The 9,939-nt window shown below is 37.9% G+C and overlaps 1 pseudogene; it reads right to left on the reverse strand.

Annotated features, from left to right (window-relative positions):
- Window positions 1–661: 661 nt before the first annotated feature.
- Window positions 662–4,623, reverse strand: LOC116420657 (annotated as a pseudogene).
- Between the last annotated feature and the right edge of the window lie 5,316 nt (window positions 4,624–9,939).

The following is a 9,939-nucleotide window of genomic DNA, read 5'->3' on the forward strand; positions in this document are numbered from 1 at the left end:
AATATTTGTAATGGAGGTATCTCTAAATTTGTGTATCTCATGTTTCTTTCCAAGCTGTTGCAAAAACTAATTGATGTTGAAGGGCCCCAGATAAGACAAATACACTAATAGACTGCAGATGGAGCTATGAATTAGTCAAATTATTTGGCATTATAAATTTTTGGCATCATGAAAAGTGATTAAACCATTTATATATTTTAACCCAGTTGAAGAATGTTTTAAAATAATATTTTGTAATTGTATAATGACAAAGAGAATCTCCAGTAAATATGGGAAGATTTATATGAACTGACGCATTAAGTAATTTGGAGAAGGAAAGGAACATACAGTGATAAAATAAATTGGAAACTAAAGTACCATCAGTATAAAGACAAATACTAAATAATTGAAAAACTATTGAAGCTATCAGAATAGATAATGAAACATAGCTCAATAATAACAGTAATAATAATAAGTAACATGTATACAGAGCTTACTGTGTGCCAGATATTGTTCCAAATTATTTTTAATTACCTCATTTGATCCTCATAATAATCCTTGGGAAATGGTGCTTTTATTAACTCCATTTTAGGTATGAGGAAACTAAGGCAGACTGAGCTTAATTGACTTACCCCATGGTCACATAGCTAGAAAATATCAAGAGGGGAAAGAAAGAGGAATAAAACAAGTACCTACTATGTGCATGCCACTTTGCTAAATGCTTTACTGTGGAAATATGGTACATATTAAGTGAAATCATTATATAAGGTGGTATATAAAGCGGTTTTATTTTTCTTTGTTAAAAGAGACGAGTGCATTTGAGGAAGGGCTTGCTCCTTCCCAAATGAAAATGAATTTATGACATTAATAAAATACATTTTAAGTTCAATTGGAGTTTTCTCAGTTTTATTTTGTGTGTTCTTATTCTTCTCTAGTCTTGAGATGAATTTTATTTTAATGTTAATAATTTTACAACTTTGCTCTGAAGAGCTGACTGATTGGTCAATGTTTTATTTTACAATCAGTCACCAATTTTTGCTAAAATAATTTAAATTTACATGTGATACTGTTTAGTTTTGCTAGTTTTCAGAGAAAACATTTATGAAAAGCCATAGAAAACATAAAGTTTCTTCCCTTTAATGTCTTTAATGTCTAGGCCATCTAAATTCTTAATCTTGAGCCACGATCAGTAATATGCATCAATCTGAACAATTTTAATTTACCAAGTAAATTCTACCACTTAGTCTCAATAGATTCTAGAATTTTGAAAATCCTGACTCTGTCATTGGTATCTCAACATTAACTTTCCTGTCTTTGATATCTTTAATGACCTCCTTTCCATTTGGTGCTGAGTCTGTTTTTCTATAATTGAGTCCTTGAATAATATGCTTTAAGAGCTCCATGTTGCCTGACTGTCTACTTAACAATCCTCTAGGTTTTCCTCTAGGTCAGTGCTTCTGAAGTACAAGTGAGAAAGTCTGTATTATCCATTCGAAAAAGAGAAGGCAGGTTATAAAGTTTAGTTCTTTCCTTCACCTTCCACTGCTACTACTACCACCTACAATCAAATACTGTTCTGTTGAGCAACATAAAAAAGCTAGCTCAATGTGACTGCAAGGTCCCAGAGTACCATAGATGTAGAATTAGAAAGAGTCTCAATTACTAGGTAAGTGCTACAGTGCACTGATTTTAGAATCTAGAAGATAAAAGTTAAAATCCTTCCTAAGGAATTTAGCAATTGTGTGCTGCTGGGGATAACTTGAATTTTCTGGTCTCAGTTTCCCCATCTATAACATGAGGGGTTTTGAATTGATGGCTTCTAAGTTCTATTCTAGTTCTAAATCTATTATAACATGAATTATGATCCTGTAGCCAATTAATCTCATAGCATCTTGTTCTTACAGCTGTTAAACTTGGGACCCTTGAAGTAGCAACTTGCCCAAATTTATAGTATTCATAAGTTTTGGAAATGGGATATAAATTCTGATCCCTCATCCCCAGAAGTTGTATTCTTTTTACTGTATCAGAAAGTCTCCTGAGAGAATGTACCATCCTCCACAAAATATCACCCCTTGTCCATGAATTCTTGGAAATCCTTTGTTACCCCTACCAAAAGTCTCTTATGCCCCAAGTGGATATAAAAAGCTAAAAAAAAACCCAAAATCTCATACATAAAAGTTTCAATGAGTTTCCCAGTCTGAGTACCAATGACTATAATGTGTGTATGTATATGCTGCGGTACATAAAAAATACTACAGCAATAAAGAGTCCTGAGATCCTAAAGGGAAAGGGTGCTATAGATGACATAATAGCAGAGAAAATTGCTCAATGAATACTCAGATAGAGCCCAGTTGAATAAAGCATGCTATTTCTTTCTTTTGCTTTTTTTGAGTCTTACTGAACATTTTATTTCAATTTCTTGTTACATCCCACTTTAGCATCACCAAAAAAAAAATAAAACAACAGTAAGCAAACAACAAGACAAACCAATTTCCCCAACTAGAACCGTCTTCCAATCTCAGGACTACATTTTAACCAACTCTTAGACTATATCTCACACATAAAGCAGCTAGACCTAAGGGTAAGCATTTAGGGAAAGTAAATAAGGATAGGCAGTCAGCAGGAGGGAAAAGATACTCCTTGCCATAAATTGTGTGTGTGTGTGTATTTGGAGTGGTTGTATATAGGGAGTGACTAAATTAGAGATCAGGGGGGCAAAAACTGACTGCTTCCTTACCCTCCTGCGCCACAGAGAAGAGCCCCAACAGGAATGTGCTGCCTCAGACCTAAACTCCAGCCTCCTGGTTTTCACTGGGGGTATTTGTCAGGAGCAGACGGTGCTTTTTGTTACCACGTTCAGGAGCGGCCAGGAAAACAGGCTCTGGGATAATCAGGGTGGAAGCAAGAAGAAACAGGTAACAGGGAGGCTTAGCTAATGAGGAAGCACAAAACCTGGCGGCTCTTCCCAAGGGGGGGCAAAGTCAGCACAGGACTCCACCTTCCACCTTCTCCTCCCTCCTGCCCCCAGTGTATAACTTCAAGTGTCATTCTTGCGCCACAATAAGGAAACCCGCCTTGCGATCATCAAAGCGATCCATGGTGTTCAGATTGAGGATCATGTGCAGCCCGTAGAGGAAGGAGGACAGCAGCACTACGCCGGTGACCAGCCCCATGCAGATGGCAGGGGAGAAGAAGCCGGCGCAATCACTGGCCTGGGCGAAGTTTCCGTCGGACACGTTGAAAGCCTGAATCTGGAAGTTATAGAAACTCACACGCCAGGCAGAGGGACCAGAGGAGGACTGGAGGAGCCCTTCCTTGGAGCTTTCCGAGATAACGTACTGGCAATGGAAGGAGTAGATGCTCGGCGCCGTGACTCGAGGGGAAGCGAAGACAACCGATGAACTGTTGGTGTGGATCTCCAAGCGCTCCATGGTGAACCAGCTTTGGGCTGAGACAGGGTAGAACTGGCTGCTCAGGACTAACTTGATGGTCAGGAAAGGGCCAAAGAGGTTATCGTACGTCAGGGCAAGCTGGGCAAAAGAGCTGTTCCAGCTGGAGCCCGTCAGGTTGAGGGTCGGGGCTCCAAAAGTGAGAGCAGTCAGGTTCCGAGTCTCGCCCTCGTGGGTCACGGAGAAGTCCTCCGCCCAAAAGAGGATGCGGGACTCGGTGTCTCTGTAGCTCACTGGCGGCGGCGGCGGCGGCGTTTCAGGCAGCAGGGAGTAAAACGCCTTCTCTTCCCCGAGGAGGGGCCGCCGCAGATCCGCGGATGTCAGGGACAGGTCCCGAACCACCCGGGAAGGCCGAACCGCCGTCAGGATGGCCGTATAGGGCACGCCTTCCGACCCGAGCGCGCTCATCACCTGCCCGATAACCTCGTCACTGCCCAGCAGGATTTCTCTGGGGGCCGTCAAGCCCGAGCGGGGGGGGTAGGGCAGTCTCAGGAGCAGCGGCCCCGGGAGGACGTCTTTGGGCCTCAGCTGCCTCAGGGTGGCTGGCTCTACCTGGAGCGGGCTAGCTGCGGATTTCTCCTTCAGATGAGAAATCAAAGCCCGGGCTGCACGCGCGTCCACCGAGGGCAGGACCAAGGAAGAGGGAGCCGAGTGCAGAGCCTTCTCCAGGTTAGAGAAAACGCTCTCTTGCTTATGGCCAAACACCCCGCCATAGGCCGTGAAATCCTCCATACTTAGCTTTTCTTGCAGGAACAGCAGCACGTTTCCAGGTCCCTTCTCCAGGGCGCGGTGCAGGTAGGAAGCAAGCTGAGTGTCCCTAGTGATGTGCCCTTCGTGGGCATTTTCAAGCGGAGGCCACAAATCACGGGAGCTGGACCAGAACACCAGCGGCACCTGCGGCTCGGAAGCGGCGGGAAAGACAAGGACCAGCGTCGGCAGCAGCGCTGGAAGCAGCCACCTCGCCGCTGGGCCACCCGCCATTCCTTCCGACGCAGCAGCCCGAACCGCCGTCGTCATGACGCCGCGGCAACCTTTGCACCAGGAGTAATTTCTGGATTTGCTGCTCAAAGTAGGCCGACTGTGACCGCAATTCCCCTTACACCTAGAAAACTGCTTTCCAAAAGGTTATTCCGTGCTCATCCCTGAAGAGCGGGGAGATGAAAAAACTATCTCGGAGTCTTTAGTGCCAGTAACTTCTCATTTGCTTTTTTCATAAATTCTAACCCAACATCTAATTCAACAAACATTTATTGTTTCATGCCAGGCATTACAATCCTGCATTTGCATATTGCCGCGCGTGGCTTTTATGGGATTATTGTGCATCCTTGGGACCTTTTGATGATAAATTATCATTCAAACAGAAACTAGTGAGATGAATATGTGTTCATGTCTTATTCCAGATGTATGATCAGGCGCATGACTTGCCCTGTACCGACAGCATTCAAAAATGCCCATCAGCGATAAGAAATCGTTCACAAATATTCTCACTTAAAAAGAGGCTGCACAGATAATCGTCTACATATGAGTCCCTTGATGGCTGAAATGAAATTTGTCCAAGATGAGGTAACTGAACAAGTGGTTATTTTATCACAGCTCTGGGAACCAAACCAGAAGAGTAAATTACTTTTAATAATTCACTTTGATTTTTGCAAGCAAAAGGTTATAAACTGTTGAATATACCACTTCTTTGGGGAAAGCTCCATTCCTATTTGACTATTTGTGGGTTTAATTAAACTAGGATCAAGATGAATATAGAAAGTTTTTATGGCATACTCTGCCCCCCTATTTTATGATTATAATTCTATTTCACTTCCATATAGTAGTTAACTTTATTTATACATACATATATGTGACATTTTCCTTCCCATAAATGTCTCAGGAGCTTTTGTTTCAGGGAAAAGATGGTGGGATGTCATTAAATCCAGGTGGGTGGATATATTCTGCTCAATCAGTAGCTGAATCTTGTAACTTCTCTCTTGATAAGATCATCTGTATTCATCCATCTTCCCCACTCACATTTTTCACTTCAGTCAAGGCCCTCACCAATTCTCGGCTGAACTGTTGCATTAGCCTCCTAATAATTCTCCTGCCTTCAATCTGCTTTTACTTCAATGCATCCTTGACGCTGCCAGAATAATTTCCCTAAAGCACATGTGAATTTTATTATGAATCTCATGTATTCCTTATTTTCTTGAACATCAAGAATAAATTTGGCATTTAGAATTCTTCAGAACAGTTTCTTCCTATCTTTTTAGTATTTTCCAATTTTTTTTCACATTAATTACCTCTCTCAATCATCTCTGTACACCAATTATAATAGCCTGTTATATACATATAGCATTTCCCATCCAATTATTTTTGCACTTGTTCTTTCATCCTGTGAATGCAATGAATTCTGCATTTTACATTCTTTAAAGCCACCTTTTTTTTTTTTCTTGGAAAACTTAATTGCTATTGTCTCCATGTAATTTTGTCCTCTAGATGATGCTACTTGAATCCATTTTTATCATGTGAATTATTATGAATTATTTTGTATTCATTTTGTATTTATTATATGAATGCTATATGTTGTCTAACAATAGCCTACTGATTGGTTGGCCTGCTACAAGTCTGTCCCTATTCCAGTGAATCTTGCCAAAATGATATTCCTAACTCAAATTTCTTAGTTTATATAACAACTCCCTGCCCCACTACTTTCCCCCCACTAAATAAACTCCAGTGGATTCCTATTACCTTCTGAATCAAATGCAAGATAATTCTGTTTGGCTCTTCTTAACTATCCTCCTTCTTTTCCAGTTTTCTTACACCTTAACTTTTCTCACTATGTCCTTTTCAGTCTACTGACAATGGCTCTCCAATTCCATCTTTCAACTTTGGGCATTTTCAGTAACTGTATTCCATGCCTCAAATTCTCTCTCTTCATTCTTCTCTCCTTTCCTCTCTACCTTCCTTCAAGTCCTACCTAAACTCTCACTTTCTACAGGAAGCCTTTTCAAGTACTTTTTAACTCTTATTCCTAACCTCTGTTGATTATTTTTTATTCATTTTGTATATAGATTGCTTATAGTTCATAATTTACATGTACCTTTCATTAAATTATGAATTTCTCACACATGATGTAAACTTGAGGACAGGGATTTTTTTTCATTTTTGCCTTTCTATCTCCAGCACTAAGCATGTAATATATTTAATTAAATGCATATTGAGTGATGTACTACTCACTGTCTCTTTACCACACTTATTTAAAATATATTGTGATAAATAAACTTGATTCAAGTAACTTCATATATGAGTATGGAATAAAGGTATTCTTCATTGTTTTTCCTTGATCTTATGGGTAGTTAGTAAGAATTATTTTAAGGAAATACACAAATTCCTAACAACAATATGCTTTCTTCTCACTTTAAAATATATATAATTTTAAGAATTACATGTAAAGATGATTTTCAACAATCACTTTTGTAAGATTTTGAGCTCTAATTTTTTCTCCTTTTTCCCTTTCCTCTAATCTCTGCAAGACCGCAAGCAATCTGATATAGGTTATATATGTACAGTCACTTTAACATATTTCCATATTTGAAATGTTGTGAGCAAAACAAAAAAAGAAAAACTACAAGAAAGAAAAATAGAGATGAAATTAGTATGTTTTTATCCACATTCAGTTTCCATATTTCTCTCTTTGGACACGGATGGCATTTTGCATCTCAAGTCTATCGCAAATGTCTTGAATCACTATATTACTGAGAAGAGCTAAATCTGTCACAGTTGATTGTCACACAATGTATTACTGTGTACAATGTTCTCCTAATTCTCCATCACTCAGCATCAGTTCATGTAAGTCTTTCCAGGCTCTTCTAAAATCAACGTACTCATCATTTCTTATAGAACAATAGTATTTCATTGCAGTTATATACCACAATTTCTTCAGCAATTCCCCAATTGATGGGTAGCCACTCAAATTGTATTTCCTCGCCAATTCCAAAAGAGCTGCTCCAAATATTTTTGTACACATGTTTTCTTTTCCTTTTTTATGATGTCTTTGGGATACAGATCCAATAGTGGCATTTTTGGGTAAAAGGGGATGCACAATTTTTTATAACCTTTTGGGCTTTGTTCCAAATTGCTTTCCAAGATGTTGGATCAGTTCACAATTCTACCAATAATGTGTTAATATTCCAGTTTTCCCACATTCCCTACAGCATTTATTATTATTTTTCATGTCATATTATCCAATTTCTTGGGTGTGAAGTGATATCTCAGAGTTTGAGCAAAAGTTGTCCAGACTTCTTTTTTGATCATGGCTCCCAGGTAGTCCCATCATTTCAAATTTATCTTTTCTGAGTCTGTCTTTCAAGTTGTTTGTTTGTTTGTTTTCTGTTTTTTTCCTCAATGTTATTTTACTTTTTTTTCTATTTTTTTATTAAAAAAAACTTCATTTAAATGACACTTGATGTTTCACTGACTCTTTAGTTTCTATTTGTCCAATTCTAATTTCTTCAGTTAGCTTTTTGGCTTCCTTTTTTTCCATTTGGTCAATTCTACTTTTCAAGGAGTTCTTTTTATCAGTATGTTTTTCCTCCATTTTGTCAACTCTATTTTTAAAGTGATGTTTCCTTCATAAATTTTTGTGCTTCCTTGCTAAAGCTGTTGACTTTTTATTTCTAATTCTTCACCATAGCTCTCATTTCTTTTCCATTTTCCCCCATTTCTCATACTTGATTTTTAAAATTATTTTTTGGGTTCTTCAAAAAAAAAAAAAACTTTTAAGATTAAGATCAATTCACATACCACTTTTTGATAAGCATTTTGATATTTTTCCTATGCTGGTTTTGTGTTCTGATTTTCCCTGTTATGACATTAGTTTTCTATGGCCAGGGTTCTTTGGGGGGTTTTGCTCATTTTTTAGAGGTGGGACTCTGCTGAAGTTTCTTTTGCAGGGTGACAGGGGCCTCTTGTTGGTTTCTGTGCCGGGTCCAGAGGTGATAGTGGCTTTCCCACTATTCTGGGTTTGACTGGCCTAGACAAGCCTATTGTGCTGCTGGGGTTTGGGAACTTGCAATTTGCCTTCTGCACTGAGGCTGATGTCTTCTTCCATGTACCTCAGTGAGTCAGTGGTCCACTGAGCCAGGATCAAGAGTCCTCTGCTACTGATCTAGCCTCCCACTATATTCCTCACTCTATAACTGCATTGAGTCTCATTTGTCTTCATGACTTATTAAGTCAGTTTTCTGAAGTCCATCTAAGATATCTTAAGCTAGAAAACTGTTTCTCTCTGTCTTTTTGTTGGTTCTGTCATCCAGAATCCATTTACAGACTTGATTTAATGTTGTTCCTGAACAAACCTAAGTAGAATTCAGGCAACTTCCTGGCTTTTGTCTGCCATCTTAGCTCTGTCTAGAAATATTATTTAAGTGAAGCAATACAGCTCGCAGTTGTGAAATAACATTTCCTGAAGAATTAAATCTGAGGGCCAATTGGTAATAGAGAAGTTCTGCAACATATTATCAACTAACAATAATGAAAGATAATTGACATGCAGACATTCTAGATATTCATGACATGTATGACATGACAATAATGATAATTAACATTAGACATACATGATGTAAAAAGACGGTAACCAAGCTATATGCTATATGTGACATATTTTAAAATTTTCCTTTGCAGAATATATACAATATTTTTTAAAAAGAAGAAAACCAAGTATCAACAATAATGAGAGGTATTGGATGGGTTACAAATTACATAATTGAAGGATGAACCCACATTGCTGAGCTGGACAATTCATTTAAAGAATGATAATAATAATAAATATTTATAAATAACATTTTAATATCTAATTTGATTGTAGGTAATTATTTTATTTACTCTAAAGACTCTATAGTAATTGCTATTTTAAAAATTAGCAAACTGAGTTTCAGAAACATTAAGTAATTTATCCAGAGTCACATGGCTAGTATCTGAGAAAATATATGTATAACTTCAAATATCTCATACCATTATCTGATTAGTAGAGGGTAAGAGAAAGCTGGTTAGGGAGTAGACTAATATTGGATTTGGAATTAGACATGTATATGTGTGTATATCATATATAATAAATAAACTACATATACATATAACATACTACATACCATATGTACTACAGAATGCTATATATACACTGCCAGCACTTATTATATGTTTATATACACACATACACACATATAGCATTTGTCTCATGCTGACATTGCATTCTATAGTATGATGAATTATATTATACATATGTCCATGTATATATGTAATATATGTATGCATAATAGACTGATGCACAATTTTCTCAGCAACGTCATGACATAGCTTGGAGACCTAGAATTCAATGTTATGTTTAATGAAAAAAAAATTGGACCTCTGTATTCAACTTAGTTATCTATTTCATATACCTTGAACAACAAACAATACGGTGTCTAATATGAAACAAATCTACCAGGGAATTTTTCTTACCTTGTGTTAAATATATTCATGAAAAATAGTA

This window comes from Sarcophilus harrisii, chromosome 1 (assembly GCF_902635505.1).
Source record: "Sarcophilus harrisii chromosome 1, mSarHar1.11, whole genome shotgun sequence".
NCBI lineage: Eukaryota > Metazoa > Chordata > Mammalia > Dasyuromorphia > Dasyuridae > Sarcophilus > Sarcophilus harrisii.